Here is a 20,756-nt window from a genome sequence, read left to right as displayed (position 1 = left end):
AGCAGGATAATGCACCATGTCACAAAGGTCGAATCATTTCAAATTGGTTTCTTGAACATGACAATGAGTTCACTGTACTAAACTGGCCCCCACAGTCACCAGATCTCAACCCAATAGAGCATCTTTGGGATGTGGTGGAACGGGAGCTTCGTGCCCTGGATGTGCATCCCACAAATCTCCATCAACTGCAAGATGCTATCCTATCAATATGGGCCAACATTTCTAAAGAATGCTTTCAGCACCTTGTTGAATCAATGCCACGTAGAATTAAGGCAGTTCTGAAGGCGAAAGGGGGTCAAACACAGTATTAGTATGGTGTTCCTAATAATCCTTTAGGTGAGTGTGTATATATATATATATATATATCCCCACCCCCCTGCATTGTCATGAGTTTCCAATGACACAATTCTAAACTGCAGCACTGACAGAATAATTCAGTAAGACTAGAACCTAGTGTGAGCCGAAGCCAGCATAAATATCTCATTTGTCCTGTGAAGGGAGTACCACAATGAGGTAATGACTAAACTACAGTCAGAGTCCACTCATATTTTCTAGCATGATCTGTGGAAATCATTAGTTTGCCACTGCCACTTTTACCTCTTCAGTTGAGTGAGTAAGTGAGTACAGCCAAATTCAAAATGTATTTTATCACCACAGTGCATTTTCGCCCAGTCTTTCTGGCGGAGGTGGCTTAGGAAGATAAATAATTAACCTGCATGCCTTTCCCTCCTCTTTGCCCTGTTGCATGGACAGAATTTAAACACGATCACCACTGCAGCAACTTACCACTAAAACTTGTTTCACTAAAAGAATGGTTGCTCCAAAGCCCATCATGGTAATTTGTTTATCCTCAACTGGTCCAAGAAATGCAAATGGAAACACCTTAAGACTGAATTGAGAATAAAATGCATGTGTGCGTGTCGGTGGGGAGCTTTCCAGTCAAAGAAAACCAGACACTTGTCTTTTTTCTTTTCAGATTTTCAAGAATACAACTAGTACTACTCGATTATGTCTTCTGCAGTTCACACAAAGCTTGCCCCTTACTGTTCCACTTAAGTGCATTCTTGACATGTTAGGAAGGTATGATGTATTTTTAAATATACTTACCATCCTGACATGACCTGCACAGAACACCAGGGGAAATTGGAGAATGGGGGAAGTTTAGTACTGTCACAGCAGTGGGTCTTGCTTATATTATAAGTTATAACTCCAAACCTGTGCAGAAAACTTGAGCCATACTAAACGCACAATATTAAAAACCCGATTGGTATATCCGATAACCGCTGTCCAAAAAGTATTTATTAAAATATATTCCCACCCTTGATTTTAAGGACACTTGCCAAACACTCAATTTCCCAAATCAGACCTCATCTCGTAAATGAATATAAATGAAAGCAGAATGAACAGGAAGTCATTGAGAAATTAACCTGGCGCTCATCAATTCAGCATTAGTTGAGCAGGTTGTACATTGATTGTTGGCACCTTCTTTTACAGTTCAGTTTCTGTAATGGACAAGAGGCCAAGAACCTCTGCAAACGTGCCAGTAGAAACTGAGGGCAGGCTCGCCAAGAATCATCGGGAGGGCTGGCTAGAGCCAGCAGCAAATTACGAAAGGTTGAGAGATGTAATTTTGATAATTGAACGCTTATTCTGGTGTAATTCAAGTGGAATCCAATGGTGACACTTGCTCCAAAGATTGGAAAAAAAACAAGAACAGCATCAAACAAACAAAGTACAGTAATTCAACATGTAAAACACAAACTATAATAGTCTCCTACAAGGTCTCAGTGTAACTGCTCTAGCTGCACTGGCAAGTGTGCTACAGGATGAACAGCACAACCGTTTTCCTACAGCTTCCTATAAAAAAGATTGCAATGCTAAGCAAAGGTGGCCTTTCTTTTGTACATTGTATCTTTCCCCAGGACATTCAGTAATATTGTCAATAATTCCAATCAATATGAAACACCATTTGTTGTATAACAGAGGACAAACATCCACTAAGCTTTTGGATACAGGATGTTTACTGGGCACAATTAATTAGTGAAAGAGGTATGAGACTGTTTCTCTAGTCCTATAAAGGTGAATTGAAGGCTGGATACTGAAGGTTGAGAAATCGATTGACAGGAATAATAAACTGAAATGAATATATTCTGAAACCAGCCTCAATTATACGATTCAAGACTGTCTATGATTAAGGTATTGAACTGGAAACATTTGGAATTACTGTAGAAAATGGGTGGTTTAATATACTGCCAGGATGGTAATGGGCAGAGATGCTTCTTTGACATGTATTCATCTCCCCCACCACTCCGAAAACATCTCAAATCTGTTCTTAAAACTACTTTTAAAGTGTTTACTGCCAAAAAAGAAATACATTAAAATAAGATGTGTTTAATGGCACACGACTGCCAAATTAATGAAAACTGTCACACAGAGAACACTGTCAGAAAGGCAACACAGACAATGTCATTTTTTAAAAGCATTGTTATGAAGAAAAAAATAATTTTGAGTTTACTAGCTTAGGCAAAATCCCAGTTTTTTTAATATATATATATATATATATTCCAAAAGAAAGACAATTCAGGATGTTCTGTTACTGTTTAGACTACCTGTGGATGCACATTTCCTCAGGTTTGAGAAAGAAACCAGAATACCAACACACATTGTTGCTCACTAATTACTCAGGAGTGTACTGTTGCACTCTATATTAAATGGCTTTTCATTCGTATCACCACTTATTCTATCAACATGATTTTATCTTTATGTCATCCCAGCGATCCTCAAAGAGGTGCCTGCCAGCAATTCTCTGCTCGTGATGCGAGGGCGGTGTTCTTACCACAGCTTGAACTTAAGTGTATTATAGCTGGGGCTGTGGGGTTTACTTTAACATACCTTTCTTTTTTCTTCTGTGCTCCTCCTGTCAAGAAGGTGACGGGTAAACACAGGGGAAGAGAGTCTTGGCCGAGCAAAAGGAAATAAATATTTTGTCATTCAGATTCAGGTTTGTGTACCCATGGAACTCATACAGTGAGGGAAAAAAGTATTTGATCCCCTGCTGATTTTGTACGTTTGCCCACTGACAAAGAAATGACCAATGGTAGGTGTATTTTAACAGTGAGAGACAGAATAACAACAAAAATGTCAAGAAAAACGCATTTCAAAAAAGTTACATTGATTTGCATGTTAATGAGGGAAATAAGTATTTGATCCCCTATCAATCAGCAAGATTTCTGGCTCCCAGGTGTCTTTATACAAGTAACGAGCTGAGATTAGGAGCACTCTCTTAAAGGGAGTGCTCCTAATCTCAGCTCCTTACCTGTATAAAAGACACCTGTCCACAGAAGCAATCAATCAATCAGATTCCAAACTCTCCACCATGGCCAAGACCAAAGAGCTGTCCAAGGATGTCAGGGACAAGATTGTAGACCTACATAAGGCTGGAATGTACTACAAGACCATAACCAAGCAGCTTGGTGAGAAGGTGACAATAGTTGGTGCGATTATTCGCAAATGGAAGAAACACAAAATAACTGTCAGTCTCCCTCGGTCTGGGGCTCCATGCAAGATCTCACCTCGTGGAGTTTCAATGATCATGAGAACGGTGAGGAATCAGCCCAGAACTACACAGGAGGATCTTGTTAATGATCTCAAGGCAGCTGGGACCATAGTCACCAAGAAAACAATTGGTAACACACTACGCCGTGAAGGACTGAAATCCTGCAGCGCCCGCAAGGTCCCCCTGCTCAAGAAAGCACATGTACAGACCCATCTGAAGTTTGCCAATGAACATCTGAATGATTCAGAGGAGAACTGGGTGAAAGTGTTGTGGTCAGATGAGACCAAAATTGAGCTCTTTGGCATCAACTCAACTCGCCGTGTTTGGAGGAGGAGGAATTACCCCAAGAACACCATCCCCACCGTCAAACATGGAGGTGGAAACATTATGCTTTGGGGGTGTTTTTCTGCTAAAGGGACAGGACAACTGCACCACATCAAAGGGACGATGGACGGGGCCATGTACCGTCAAATCTTGGGTGAGAACCTCCTTCCCTCAGCCAGGGCATTGAAAATGGGTCGTGGATGGGTATTCCAGCATGACAATGACCCAAAACACACAACAAAGGAGTGTCTCAAGAAGAAGCACATTAACGTCCTGGAGTGGCCTAGCCAGTCCCCAGACCGTAATCCCATAGAAAATCTGTGGAGGGAGCTGAAGGTTCGAGTTGCCAAACGTCAGCCTTGAAACCTTAATGACTTGGAGAGGATCTGCAAAGAGGAGTGGGACAAAATCCCTCCTGAGATGTGTGCAAACCTGGTGGCCAACTACAAGAAACGTCTGACCTCTGTGATTGCCAACAAGGGTTTTGCCACCAAGTACTAAGTCGAAGGGGTCAAATACTTATTTCCCTCATTAACATGCAAATCAATGTATAACTTTTTTGAAATGCGTTTTTCTGGATTTCTTTGTTGTTATTCTGTCTCTCACTGTTAAAATACACCTACCATTAAAATTATAGACTGATCATTTCTTTGTCAGTGGGCAAACGTACAAAATCAGCAGGGGATCAAATACTTTTTTCCCTCATTGTAGGAAGCCAATTTTAGGTTCCCATACACAAATGTCTTTGAGGAAATGTGTAGTAGACAACAAGAAAAATCTCAACTCATTTATTTTCCTATATGAAATACTTATTATTAATGGAAATAAATGGGCACAAATTACTTGCATTTCAGTGCACTGATAATTCCTTATATTGTATTCATTGTATGTTGAAGTATGTGAAACAATTAATGTAATTAAATGACTATGGTGTACAAACAGATATTGTAAAATTTCACTTTGATCCACTACGTTGATTTCAACCTGGATTAAATGGAGCTGAATTAAGCAATGTAAAAGGTTTAAATTATACCAGGGAGTTTGTATTTATTTAATGGAATTTTAAGTTTAGAAAATCATGTGCCTGTTCTAGGTGTACCCATTATTTGAAGTGCTTTTAAACATACATTTGAATTCCTTTCATCATTTCAAATACATCAAAGCCAGGTATTTGGCGGTTTTAATTGCATATCTTTCAATCATCGTTTTGGGTTTTTCAAATAGCTTTCAATTTCTTTAAAAGCTCTTTAAAAGTCATTCTGCATTCAATTCAATACATGCATTTGAAATAAAACTTTTCAAACCTTTTTTCCTCAATCCGTATGCACTATGCTTGGGGTATCTATGAAACCGTCCACATTTAATGTTGCAATGGCTATGATGACCGGGGGGCTCTATCTGAACACCATGTTGAGTCTGTTACTAGTTGAGCCACTGTGGATCCATAGTTTCTTTCCTCCTTTACCTAGTCTGCGGTGTATAGTAACTCTTGATACTGACGTTCAATCCACTTACTCTTAAATCCCCCTATTTTCCGAACACAGAAACATCTTTTGTAATTTAATCCATTCTTTTGTATGCCAGCTGGTCTAGAAAGATGTCAAGTTGACTTTGGCTATGTCTTCCAAAGAGAGAGACATCATTGTCAGACGATAAACTAATGTTGGCAACAGGAGTATTTATTTTCCAGAATAAAAACATCTTACCTTTGTGGACAATGATTTAGTCAAACAAATACAACTGTACTGGTCTGCAACTACCTTGTGATCATTAAATGATGCAGAAATTACCAATATGCTTTCAACTGGGAACATGACTTTGTTTCTGATTGTCAGAATTTCTGTGTTCGAGCAGAACATTAATCTGACAAATAATCATGTCAAAACTAAGTTCAAGAAGGAAGAATGACTGAAACATGTTTGCAAAGAAATCCCCCTGCAGTGAATACTTGCATATGATGAGACGAGAACGGCTATTCATTTTCTTTTATGACATTCTGCATTCTGCACGGAGATCAAAACAATTTATATTATTTACACGGAAGTTTGATTGTAGCCCGGTGTTTGGCCCATACATGCAGTGGGGCACACTGAATTGCCTTTATAGGTTGAGGAAAGCAAACCTTAAATGGAGATCTTGCTCCTTTATTGTAAATACAAAACCAATCACTTTAAACTAAATCATGTAATCTGTGCCTCGGGCATGGCGCCTGTGGTTTCATTAGCGCCCCCTTCTGATTCTAGATTTGCTCTCTAATCACACCATTTTTCCTTGAGTTTCTTTCAAGCTTCCTTCTCTCCAATTTCTCCCTTTGTCGTGCTAATTTCCTATTAGGAGAAGCCTTACAGTTCTCATTGTAGATGATATTTGTCAAGACACTATCCTCACTATTTTAACTGCATTCCTGATAACCATTTAAAATGATATTGTATCATGGCACAAATGTTGCAACTGGGAGATTGTGCTACTGGGTCTCCAAAATCGTTTCATTTCACCTTTCTTTGAGATGATATGAGGAATACACAGTTGTTTCATATTTGTTGTGAAATGTCCATCAGTATTCTGTCATTTTTCAACATCTCAAAGAAACCTTTGTCAAAAATAAAAAATAATTGAAAACAAAGTAAAGGAATAAATAGAAATAGAAATATAGATTCAAGTGACCTTAGAGACATCTTCTCAAACAGTTTCATGACTGTTCTGCTCATTCCTATGGAATTTTGTTCAACTGTTTATTGATTTTCAGTCGGGGCACAAATTGCTGAAAGCAATTGGACACGGATTGCTGCATTTCTGCTATTTAAGTGTCTTTAAAGAAAATGGCATCAATGTACAAAGAAAGTAGGCTTGTTGTCTAAAGTCTAGAAGAGTGCAACATACACAATGTCTAAACTGTAAGAAAAAACTAAATGTAAAGAAACTAAATGTTATCACAGTGGCCTCTGCTGGTAAAAACTGGTGGTGAATGAAGGTTGCACAATTATTATATATTTTATTACCATTGTTTGTTTTCCAAGTGACCTGTATGTAAAACAGTAATATCCTTGGCTGTAATGCTCTGGGCAATACCAGTACTGGAAAGTAAACACCTTAAGGCCATAGAACTGTATTAATAGAGCTGCATCATATTAAATATGTAATTTCTCAGTCTGTGCTTGATAATGAGCCAGTTGAGAAGCCAGAGATGTGGTTACGTGTTTTTGGTATTCCTTTTTGCATTATTTATTTTAGGACTGCATGTCTATGAATAATACAACACTTGACTGAAAATCCCTGGTGTAAAAGTCACCCCAACAGGGTGGATCATTTTTTAATGTATTTATTGTACATGTCCTGATTAGTTTCCAATTGACTGTCAATGTGGTTACCTTCTCCTGGGCGTCGATTGTTTAAACATTGCAAGAGGCAAATTCAAAATTACCTTCTCCTAAAACAGTTTTGGCTCTGTCTGTAATGGGATGCTTTATTCTCTGTTTAGATCTTGGAACAGTAATCAATACCAGTGAACTTGCACATTGATCCCTTTTTTGCCTGCAGCAGGACCCTATAAATAGGTGAGCAGTCTGACTCTTGTTTTGCAGAATTGAACTCCCCCACGTGTGCAGAGAGATGGAGTGGGTCTGGTTGTAATCTTTGCTGTCCTCTAATTGAATTTTGGCTTTTTGTTCTAGGTTTCTTATGTCTGGTTACAATGGCAACACCAATGTAAACAGGACCTTAAGTTGCTTTTAAAAGCATTTGTGATGGATTGTTATGTTCACTCTGAGGAGGCATTGATAATTGCAAGGAGTCTTTGTTTGCATGAGAATCTTTATCCTTAGTTTAATTTACTCATATTACATACAAATCTATATTTGACAACAAAGACACAATTGAGGATTGTGTCCAATTGTCCTAGTTTTTAAGCATCCTTAACCCTTGGAAACAGTGCTGATATTGAAACCAACATGTCAATTTACAAAACCGTTTCCATTTCCAGAGCGAATAAAAGTAGTGTGCCATATTTAATATTGTTGTTAGAATCAGTAAATCACTGAATATAAACACAGCAAGGCTGGTTCAAGGCTGCCAACTTCAGGACCAACACTGTATCCCAGTGTCATGCTATATCACTGTCCCTGTCATTGTGGGGAAACAATAACTTTTATTCAATACTGAAAAACCACAATTAAGTCTCGTCCATGCCATTCTCTAGCGAGATAATGCGAGCACTAGCATAGTGAGGTCATGACCTGTGAAGCGGCCTATTTTTATACAAACTTAGAGGCAATGTAGGTCTCATTATGGACTGATCTTATATGACCCCAGTGCTTGCAGCCACTTCAGCTCTCAACAACTGACTGAAAAGTCAACGGATAACAAGCCAGTCATTTGGGTTTCTTGTTGTATAGGGCTATATGAAATCCGTTTTATTATTTTGAATTTTATGATTACATTTTTCCTGATTTCGTATTTTTCAGTTGTTGTTATTTTAAATGGGGTGGGTCGGTAGGTGAATAACATGTTTGATAAGTTTACTTTGTTTTCGACGTTCGACGTTCAAGCACCCATTTATTTCATATAGCTGTGGGAAACAGATGCAAATTGAGCAGATGACGCACAGAACAGGATTTTAAATGCCCATTTAAACCCACAAACGCTCGTATTTTTTATACAGATATACTATTATCTGTATATTATATCTTTCTTATATATAGGCTAATTAATGCACTGTTTTTGCACTATTGCATTTGAAACCATTTTCTTGCTGCGCTGCCAAGAAACAGCAATCAGGAAGAGTTTTCGGCATTGACATCACAAGTGGAACACAAAAGACCCCATAAATAAGGTGATTTATTCAATTATTATTATTAATTACATACATACCAATTGTTTTCAATGTCCCATCACAACAGTCTCTTTCAAAAGACTATGGTGGCATCAAATTCAACTTGTGAGTGTCATGTTTTGTTTTTGTTTTTTAACTTTATAACATGTACATACTCATATAATGAAATATGATTAATTAGGAGTTGTGTGGCCACATGCTGTGTGTGTCCTTTCTTTACTCGATACACACACGTATATATTGTTTGACTGTACAGGATGAAAATGTTGATTCTTATCCTTCCAAGACTCACCATTATAACTCTTCTTCAGTAATTGGTTGTTGTTTTCACTCAGTCAATACCGGAGCTGCAGCAGCGATCTTCCCCATTTGATACAGTAAAAAATGAAAATGTCTTGCTGACTGATAGTTTTGATTTTTAATTCAGTCTTGCGATTATTATTCACTTGTAAGCAAAATATTTCACAGGCTTTGTCAAATAAATAGTTCTGGACTAGGGAAGAGTCTGTGGCCACTGTAAATTCACATCATAAAGGAAGATTACACTGTTAATGTCCTTATGTATAAGGATTGAAAAATGCAGTTATTTTAATCTGATGTCTGTGTAGATCTGGTTTGATAACAAATGACAAATATCGTTTCCCCATTTCTCCTACTGATCTTATGTTGAACTATAAGCATATACACTGGGAATATGCCTTTACTGTCTGCATCTTGTTAACATATCTGTTTGTACAATACAATGGGGAAATATTTGAGAAAGAAGAGAGATCTTATTAACCTAATAATCTCTGACTAAATAATTACTTACTATGGATTTATGCTTGCTTAAAATGCACATGTGTGTGCATCTCTCTCTCTCTCTCTACTGCCTGTCAAGCGTGGACATTTCCTTTAATGTGCTGCTAGGCAGACATAAAATCAAATTTCAGTGATTCCATCTGCTATGCTTATCTGATCATTTTAACCTAACTCACAAACACAGTGTCACACAAATCTCCACAGTGTGAAGATAAAGACACCTAACCTCAGTACTACTAAGTGTCTAGCTAATCTTACGTTTTCCAAAATGCCACTGGATGCTGGTACCCCCAGTATGAGAACCACAGGATATAATTAAGGAAACATAGAATAACTGGATAATAAGGGCTTTATAAAAAGTTTTGTCCAATGAATGGATTAATATGGTAAGCAGTGAAATGCTGAACCCCTTCCAAGCACATTAAGCTTTCATTAAATTAGTTAATAGAATTACAATCTCAATGTGACTGAATATGTATAAGCTAAAATTTCCCTGGAGATGAATGAAACGCACATATATTCCCCAGCCAGAAATTGCATATTATAGTTCTGTCTTGCTTGAGGCACACACATTCAAATCAAATATTAGTTCAAGGTATTTAACAACAAGTCGTTTAATTGATCCTGTATTTTCAAAGCACGTTATGTTTTCATAATGTGACCTTAGCACATTATACCTTTTATAAACTCTTTCTTGAGAAAATTAGGAAACTCTAAAAAGTAATGTGCACCTCCTATTAATTTGGAAATAATTAAATGATATTAAATACAGGGGCAGCAAACTAGGGGATTCAAGTACTTTAGGAAAATATATCCCCATCTAGAGACAGGAAAGGTTTTTCTCCCATTCCCGAATCATGGTTGAAATCCACAAAAGCTCTCATGGCCAGTTTTCCAAAAAAAGGGAAGTATGATGACTCACATATCATCTTAGGCTATGTAAGCTTCTGTTCTATGTGTTCAAACACTCGTTCACAAATAAAAACGAACAGATGTCAGAGCAATTCCAATACGAATAACTCAACATATGACACGTTGTTTTTAAAACCACATGTTCCCACTTGGCCGATATGTATAAAAATATGGAAGACAGCTTGCAGTGTATTGCACGTATGATTTCTTGAGCGGTGATGAAGGTCTTGAGTTTTCTCTTAAATTGCACCTTCCTGTAATCGGAGTCAGGTGGTACAAGTTCAGCTACATCTATGGTGCCCCCAAGTGTATTACAAACACCAATACTAAGCATTAACTTCATTGAAATGTCTCTCCAAACACTAAACATTACATTGATTGAAATGACTGAAGGAGGATGGGGCTTCACCATGGTGAGTCGTCAGAATCTACAAACCAGCACATACTGACTTTCTAGCAACAGGGCTGTCTGCCACGTACACACATTAATATTGTTCACAGCTGAACTTCCTGGTGAAAGGTACATTTTTTTCCAAGATAACTGACATGTTAGAGATTTAAACTTGCTTTGAAAAGTAACCAAAGACCTTTAATTTGTTTTTCCATCTTCTCGTGAATTCTAAGGGGGGTAAGTATTAACTGTAAAAAACATATTACTCCTGAATAAAAGATTTATTATGAGTCAAGCTGGATGAAGATCAAATGGACTTGTAGACCCAAACCTTTGTATTGATTTCTTCTGAAAAGAACTGCAGTACAAAGGTGTGGGATAAGCATTCCTCCTTAAACGAAATCTTGTACAGTCCATCATGACTTTTGTGACTACATATTATTTTTTCAAGTACAGAATGAACTTCTAACTGTGTGTTTTTTTTGTTTTGTATTGCTGTTGCTCTTTGAAGTAGACATACATTGGAAAAATGTAGTGAAAATCAAACCATCTCCTTCATAGATATGAGGGAACACACACAGAATTATAATGTATGGATTAAACTGCCAAACCAGCTGAAGGAGGCCGTTCCTGTTAAAAACGAATTGCGGTTTTAATCAATTTCTACAACTTCGGCCCTAGAACAGATCAGATCATAAACACGCAAACCTTGATCTGCTAGGGATGGGCAAGAGAGGATGCTCTGTCCTTGAGTTTGTGATTATTTGCAACTGTAACACCAGTATACACACAATCTACAGTGTTAGGACTTGGTGAGCAACATCAGAGAAAAGAAACCTTTGATGAGCCGCAGAGGGGTCGAAGATCACAGCAAGAAGGAGTTTTGTCGGGAGGATAGTGAGAGGGAATAGTTTTGGCGAGACAGAGCTTGTGTCACGGGAGGCAAGCAAAAACAAGAGGGGATAGGAATTTGCTGACAGGCTATGAAAGAAAAGTCAGGAGTATCTCAAGTGTTGTGAAATTAAACATTAGGTATAAGCATGTTTTTGTATTAGCTTGTTACACCATAAAAGGATGCCTTTGAAAAAATATATTTCTGCGTTGTCCTACTTCCTTAATATGTCAAAGATAAGGCTTTTCTTTAATGATGCTACAACACTGTGCCTACTTGAAATGCACTGTATTCTATAGACCTGCAGATGTTAACACAAGGATAAATAGGATATTTACTAATTCAGGGTTAATTTCTGGGGTGATGTGTTCTTTCTTTCCTTGACTTAGACAAAAACTAAACTGAAGCATGTGGCTTCTTAACCCACAGACATCACAGGTCAGAGGTCTCCTAATTTCCCCAAAAATGAAATAATTGTTGTCATCTGCTTTCTTTCTGCAGATCCATTGAAGATAAAGTGTTAGGTCAGTCTTACGGCAACTTCTCTGGGAGGGAATTTTAATTAATTTAGCTCCGCGAGTTCACAAGAGCAATTCATCTGTGAAATTAACAGCCTTGCGCCAACATTCGGCTTTAAAACGCACTCAATCGAATGCAAAACCGGTTGGCAGCACTGCTATAGGAGGTAGGGGCCATTGCTGTCCCATGCGCAAAATGCCCCGTCAGCTACAAGCGCGTGTCTCTTTGCCACTTAAGCACTTCGGGAGTCATGCCAGATGTCATTTGTAGGTAACTGTGTAATAAAACGCATTTGCCCTGGCATGACAGTTTAACACATTAAACCAGTTCCCAATCTATTTCTTGCTACAGAGGTTAAAATCATATTACCCCTGCTTAAATTCATCATTTAGTATAATTCCAACTACAGAAATTATATGTGTGTCGGGGGAACCTCATGCTATACAAGCTTAAGGCCCTTCCAGGTACCGCATTGCATTTTCTTTAATTATAAGTAGAGATGCAACCATCCTTTACTAGTGTTTCAACCAGTTTGCATAGTTCTGTTTGAAAGAGTCACAGCCAGTATACTCCTGTAACTAAGTATAGCTTTTCAGTTCTTGGGAAGATTTTTTTTATAGATATATGAAGCTCTTGCTCCTACATGAAACAAGATAATAGAATACCCTGTAAAGTGTTCTGGTATCTTTTATTTACAACTTTTGAAATTAAAAAATCATTTGAAAAGGAAAAGGAAGTTGTACAAGGTCTTTTGCAGAAAATATCCTTTTTGGACTTTTTGGACTGCTGCTTTGGACAGCTCCTATGCTGTTGGGGTGATAATGTTTCCGTTTAGTGGTGAATGATGGACTTTCATGTTTTATTTATCTTCTTTTGTAGCTGTAGTCTTAATTTGCTGATTTTACTCTAGCATAAGATGTTTTAATATGCTACAATGTGTCAAATTGCAATTGGATCATACTGATTATTATATGATTCTACTCTAAATGCCATTCTAATGAACTCTTGCTCTTAGAGGTACTTTACACTGAAGATCCCTCAGTGTCACATAACTATGCTGTTTGGATGGAAACTGATATCTTTAAGCCTCTGTCACAAACTGCCCGTGCCCATCTCCAGAAAATTAACCCTATGATCGACTTAATGCTCTTTTAGGCCTTAGGTCTTTGTGATCTTACAAAATTTTGCACCAACCTGCACTACAAACAGTAACAGGCGCACCTAATCCACTGATGGGCATCAAGCACACGTGAAATGGATCTTCAGGGTGGCAAATCCATCTCAGAGCCGACGTTTGTGCATTTAGTTACTTCCCTGGTATGTCTAGGAAAAGCAACAAGTTATTTCAGTGTTGCCTTTGCAGAATAGCATGCAATATGGTGGTGCATGTTACTGTAGACTGCAAAGCACTGAAAAACACTTTTTCCTAGCCTCCCCACAGACACAGATTAAGAACTTTAACTTGCTCTGTGAATTTACAATTATCAGTTTCTTAATCACTGTTTCAACAAAATGCCACTTGCTTAAGAAAACCACCAAAACAACAACTTAACTGTAACCTGAGGCGAAATACTAATCATTCCTTTTGTGGAAAATGCACACCACATTGGACAGCGCAGGACATTCACAAGCTGTTTCGTACATTTTAATGAGCGATGACCTTTACAGTACATTATTATTCTGCACCTTCATGTTGCATTTCTAGGCACCTAGTTTTAAATACTTTCAGCTTACAGGGTTTTCTTTTTTTAAATTTCACTTCAATGTCATTTATCAGAAGTGTTTATAGAAAATGATACTGCAAGGAAAGCCAATTTGATGCTGTATTAGTTCTCAAAAAACTAGAAAATCAAAAGCTTGCATAGCAGGAAAGAAAATAGGATGTTCTTCTAAAAATGCACGGAGACATGAAGTTTTGATATGTATGGGTGAACACGTCTCTAACATAAAGACCAAAAACTCATATCCCATTTCAAAGCAAGGTAATCACAGTGATATCAGTCATATATCAGTCATCTTACATACTCTCTCTACCCATATTTAGGAGGTGGAGGTGGTGGTGGTGGAGCTGGGGGGCGGTTATGAGTCTCTTTCAAAGTGCTAATGCCGAGCACTTCGTAAGTGGATTGAAGATGCTATTGATTTCTCCTGGATGCAGAGAGAGTACACACTGTTTAGAAACCTCTGTCAGTACAGCGGACATCAGTAGGAGTTTGTGTCCATGTTTTTAAAGCAGTTAATGAAATGGGACTCCTATTGTGCAACAATAAATTATAGCTTGCTTAACCAAGATGAGAAGACACCCAATGGCTTAAACTGGTCCAGACTACATCTCACGGAGCTCCTCAGTAGCTCATTTAAAGTGTACAGTTTATGAACCAACCAAAAGACTATCAGAAAAGGTTATTAATAGCCACATAATTATTGCTTTCAGGCTATGAAGTTTTGCTGGTCATATAATGAACTAGAAAAATAAAGGAAAAGTTCAGGAAATACATTTTTAGATTGTTGCCCTGGCAACTGGGCAAATAAGAACTTGTCATGGTTTCTATAGTTACAGATGTCATCATGACATACTGTCGGTGACAAAAAAGCAACGTGTGACAAACCCCTAATACAGAAATAGTATGTGTATCATTACTAAATCTGTCTACACGCTGGTGCTCAAATGAACTAGTGTGCCCTTTTCTGCAACAGAATGAAACAGTCATTAGCCAGGTGTTTCTTCTGTATCAAGCATTCATTTTTACCCAGTTAAAAACAAGAATGCTATGATTGTGAAAATAAGTTTGAAAATATAGCACAGAGCAGCAATCTACTAGATATGCTTGTAACTCTCATATAGATGAATCATTTTAACTGCAGGATTTTGAAATGGCAGCTTGCCACATTTCTATATGGTACAATAGGACTAAAAACCATAACAGGGATGAAAATCACAACTAAGGCTCAAATGACTGAGTCACATCCACAGAATCCCTGTGTAATAGGACATAAGAACATAAGAAAGATTACAATCGTGCTCGTTTGGTGTTCAATAATAACTAAGTGATCCAAGGATACTTTTTTTGAATGTTCCCAAATTTTCAGCTTCAGCCACATCACTGGGGAGTTTGTTCCAGATTGTGACGCCTCTCTGTGTGAAGAAGTGTCTCCTGTTTTCTGTCTTGAATGCCTGGAAGCCCAATTTCCATTTGTGTCCCGGGTGCATGTGTACCTGCTGATCTGGAAAAGCTCCTCTGGTTTGATGTGGTCGATGCCTTTCATGATCTTGAAGACTTGAATCAAGTCCCCACGTAGTCTCCTCTGTTCCAGGGTGAAAAGGTTCAGTTCCCTCAGTCTCTCAGTAGGACATTCCCTTCAGACCTGGAATAAGTCTGGTTGCTCTCCTCTGAACTGCCTCTAGAGCAGCGATATCTTTCTTGAAGTGTGGAGCCCAGAACTGTCCACAGTATCCAGATGAGGTCTAACTAGTGCATTGTACAGTCTGAACATCACTGCCCTTGTTCTCAATTCTATACTTTTGACAATATACCCTAGCATTCTGTTTGCCTTTTTTATTGCTTCCCAACATTATTTGGATGGAGAAAGTGAGGAGTCCACATAGACTCCTAGGTCTTTCTCATGTGTTACTTCATCTAGTTCTATTCCTCCCATAGTGTAATTATAGTGGATATTTTTGTTACCTGCATGTATTACCTTGCACTTGTCCACATTGAATTTCATCTGCCAGGTGTCGGCCCACAACTGAATGTTATCTAAGTCCCTTTGAATAACCTGTGCTGCCGAGATTGTATCTGCTGAGTCACTTATTTTAGTTACAGCTGCAAATGTGACAAGTTTGCTAACTATCCCAGAGTCCAGATCATTAATATAGATTAGAAAAAGCAAAGGCCCTAGTACTGATCCCTGTGGAACTCCACTAACAACCTCACTCCAGTTAGAGGCAACTCCTCTAATCGACACCCTCTGTTTCTTATACATCAACCAGTTCATAATCCATCTACTTACATTACCCTGAATGCCTACAGCTTCCAATTTGATGATCAGTCTTTGATGTGAAACCTTATCAAAAGCTTTCTGAAACTCTAAGTAAATCATATCATATGTTTTCACATGATCTACAAGCTGCAGTTTCATGTTCTAAAAATTATAATAAATTAGTCAGACATGATCTGCCTCGTCTAAACCCATGTTGACTATCACCAAGAATATGATTTTCATTAAGATGCTCCTCTATTTTCTAATCATTTTTTCCAAAATTTTACAGGTGATGCAGGTGAGACTGATTGGTCTGTAATTTCCTGGCTCAGTTTTGTCCCCTTTCTTGTGGATTGATATGTCATTTGCTGTCTTCCAGTCAGTTGGCACATCCCCTGTTCTAAGTGTCATTTGGAATATTTGAGTTAGCGGCCTATAAATAATTTCCCTCATTTCTTTACGTACTGTTGGAAATATCCCATCTGGCCCAGGTGATTTGTTTGTTTTTAATTCTCTAGTCCCTTTAGTACCTCCTCCTTATTTATCCTGATCTCTCTTAGGGATTGACTGGACTGATTGTTAACCTGTGGCATGTTTTCTATTTTTTCTTGTGTAAAAACCTCTGTGAAATACTCATTCAGAACATTTGCCACATCTTGTTCGTTTTCCAAGATACTTCAATTTTTGCCTTTTATCTGTTTCTCTTCCTTCTTTATTGACCTCTTGCTGTTGTAGTATTGAAAAAATCTATTTGCATTAGTTTTGGCTCTTTGCTTCCCTGATCCCTTTCTTAAGATCTCTTTGCAGTTCAAAATATTATTTGTATTTTGTTTAGTCTCTATACCTTTTGTATGTGCTATACAACATTTTCTTTCTCTTGATATTTTTTTGCATACTTCTATTAAACCATTTTGGCCACTGTTTTTTGGTCCTCAATTTGCTAAGTTTTGGTACAAATCCCTCCTGAGCCTCAAGTAGTATATTCTTAAAATATAACCATCCATGTTCAACTGACTCTGTATCCAGTGTGCTCCAGTCTACCTCTTCCAAGTGCTGCCTCATACCTTCAAGGTTTGCTTTTCTAAAATTGTAGACCATTGTTTTAGACTTGGTCCTTGTTTTTTGAAAGTATTAAAGAATAGGGAAGATACAGCTCAGCTGAGTCTCAAAAACAAACAAAGAACAGTCAGTTAAAAAGCACTGGGCTGGGTCATAAACAGAAGAGTTTGTTTCAATGGGGTTTAAATCTGTACCAGCTACATTGCCTGGCAAGCTCGGTAATACAATTGACAATAAAAAAAGAAAATGAAAGTCATGTTTGCTTAGAGGTACACTACCTGTATTCAGTCAGAAAATACACTAATCAGAGAGGAAAAAATATATTAGTTTTGTTTAGCCCAAATATATTATCTTTATCTCTCTTCCCTACCTGGCATGTGATGTCTGAAATAAATGATAAGGTTTTGACTCCTGTTAAAAGGTGGTCTCGAGGTTTTTGGTTCCAGCTTTTTGGCAAATTACAGTTGGACATGATCACTTATCCAGCGAGTGAGCTATTCAATATGTCACTCAATTTAACAATAGTTCATTATTACACATGAACAATCTGATAGGACTGGGTTATTTTCTCCTTCCTTCATGTCATGTTCCACTTACTTGGTGAAAAAAAAACAAAAAACAAAAACAAATATACACTCACCTAAAGGATTATTAGGAACACCATACTAATACTGTGTTTGACCCCCTTTCGCCTTCAGAACTGCCTTAATTCTACGTGGCATTGATTCAACAAGGTGCTGAAAGCATTCTTTAGAAATGTTGGCCCATATTGATAGGATAGCATCTTGCAGTTGATGGAGATTTGTGGGATGCACATCCAGGGCACGAAGCTCCCGTTCCACCACATCCCAAAGATGCTCTATTGGGTTGAGATCTGGTGACTGTGGGGGCCAGTTTAGTACAGTGAACTCATTGTCATGTTCAAGAAACCAATTTGAAATGATTCGACCTTTGTGACATGGTGCATTATCCTGCTGGAAGTAGCCATCAGAGGATGGGTACATGGTGGTCATAAAGGGATGGACATGGTCAGAAACAATGCTCAGGTAGGCCGTGGCATTTAAACGATGCCCAATTGGCACTAAGGGGCCTAAAGTGTGCCAAGAAAACATCCCCCACACCATTACACCACCACCACCAGCCTGCACAGTGGTAACAAGGCATGATGGATCCATGTTCTCATTCTGTTTACGCCAAATTCTGACTCTACCATCTGAATGTCTCAACAGAAATCGAGACTCATCAGACCAGGCAACATTATTCCAGTCTTCAACTGTCCAATTTTGGTGAGCTTGTGCAAATCGTAGCCTCTTTTTCCTATTTGTAGTGGAGATGAGTGGTACCCGGTGGGGTCTTCTGCTGTTGTAGCCCATCCGCCTCAAGGTTGTACGTGTTGTGGCTTCACAAATGCTTTGCTGCATACCTCGGTTGTAACGAGTGGTTATTTCAGTCAAAGTTGCTCTTCTATCAGCTTGAATCAGTCGGCCCATTCTCCTCTGACCTCTAGCATCAACAAGGCATTTTCGCCCACAGGACTGCCGCATATTGGATGTTTTTCCCTTTTCACACCATTCTTTGTAAACCCTAGAAATGGTTGTGCGTGAAAATCCCAGTAACTGAGCAGATTGTGAAATACTCAGACCGGCCCGTCTGGCACCAACAACCATGCCCCGCTCAAAATTGCTTAAATCACCTTTCTTTCCCATTCAGACATTCAGTTTGGAGTTCAGGAGATTGTCTTGACCAGGACCACACCCCTAAATGCATTGAAGCAACTGCCATGTGATTGGTTGGTTAGATAATTGCATTAATGAGAAATTGAACAGGTGTTCCTAATAATCCTTTAGGTGAGTGTATATATATATATATATATATATATATATATATATATTTTTTTTTTCAGTAACACTTAACAATAGGTCTCCCAAATTAGTTAATTAACATAGTAGGTACTCATTAACTACATGTAAGTTACTCATAACAACAGTGTAATTAAGCATTTGTTAACATGTACTCAATGTGTGAAAAGTGAGCCATGCAAGGCTAATGAGTAACTACTATGTTAATAAACTGTATTGGGAGACCTATTGTAAAGTGTAACCAAAAAAAAAAAAAAAAAAACTCTTGCTAACAGCATGGATTCAATAATTGTTGCAATAATGGAATGCCATGTTTTTTTTTAACCAATGAACCCATATGCCAAGTAGATACCATGCTGAACTTGTTTGTGAAAAAGGCAGACAGACATTATTCCCAGCACCTTGCTCAGTCACATTCAAATTAAAGAAGCAATTGAGAATCCAACACTCTCACTCTCCACATGAGGATGTCATAGTTATATGTGAAAAAGAGAGAGAGGCTGGGACTGAGATGTCAAGCATGGAGGGAATGCATCTGTCCTCATGCCCATTCTACTGGTGCACCATGGGAAGGTTTTGGAACTCATATGGAACAGCAGACCAGGTTTAATTTAACAGGATTACATGTTACTTTGTATAGGGTAAGACAAGCATCTGGTAGCTTTAATATACAACTCTCGATACGAACTTAAAAACAGGTCAGTGTAGTTTCTATAGCTACAAACAGGCATGTGAAAAAGCCACTGATGCCCATTTGTGCAAGTTATACCAACAGTTCTCCTTCACAATATTTTGCTTGAATGCTACTAAATGATTCATGACTCTAAAATGGGGTGGTGCTTAGAAGTTGTGTGAGCCTAAAATAATTTTCTTCATACATAACAAGTTAGGATGAACTGCTGAGATGGAGAGTCTAAGATCATTTTTTTGTGATATCAGAGTGACAATTGAAAAGAATAATCTTTTCACATTGTCCTGAAAATAACCTACTTACAGATGTGCACAAACACTACTTTTGTAGACATGTTTTCGTGTGGTCAAATTTAAGTCATAGTATGATTGCTTTAACAATCAGTAAGTAAAACCTGGGAAAACTAACTTCCAGTCTCATGGGCATGCAGTGCGAAGAAGTGAGAATTGGACAGGTTATGCACTAGGGGAAACTTGATGTGATCTAGCACACATGGCTCATTAGCAATAATTGGCCTGTCAATGCAAATCACTTTCCCTTCTTGGAAATTAACCCACAATCAACTTGTATGGATTTATGGAAAACATTTGTGTCCAAAATCAAAATGTCTCTACTTCCACAGTCTTCTCAAAGTGAGTTTTGGCCAAGTGACAAGATTTATTTTTCTAAAATGTCAGGGAGTATTTATACTTTGTCCTTTCACAGATACAGTAATGTACCTCTGTAGTTTATCTTCAAAGGTACATTTAACCACATACTACTACCAAACAAACAGCACTATTTATATTGCCAAAATAATCATCTTGGACCAGAAATGTTAACATACTCACTATTTGCTCTACTTATATTTTTCTTGCTTTATAAGCTAGTGTTTTGACTCATTTGACAGACAAGGGAGGGGGAAAACATTGATAATCTCAATGCATCTTTAGTTCTTCAGTGC

This window comes from Amia ocellicauda, chromosome 3 (genome assembly GCF_036373705.1).
Source record: "Amia ocellicauda isolate fAmiCal2 chromosome 3, fAmiCal2.hap1, whole genome shotgun sequence".
NCBI classification, from domain to species: Eukaryota; Metazoa; Chordata; class Actinopteri; order Amiiformes; family Amiidae; genus Amia; species Amia ocellicauda.
This window is presented reverse-complemented; position numbering follows the sequence as displayed.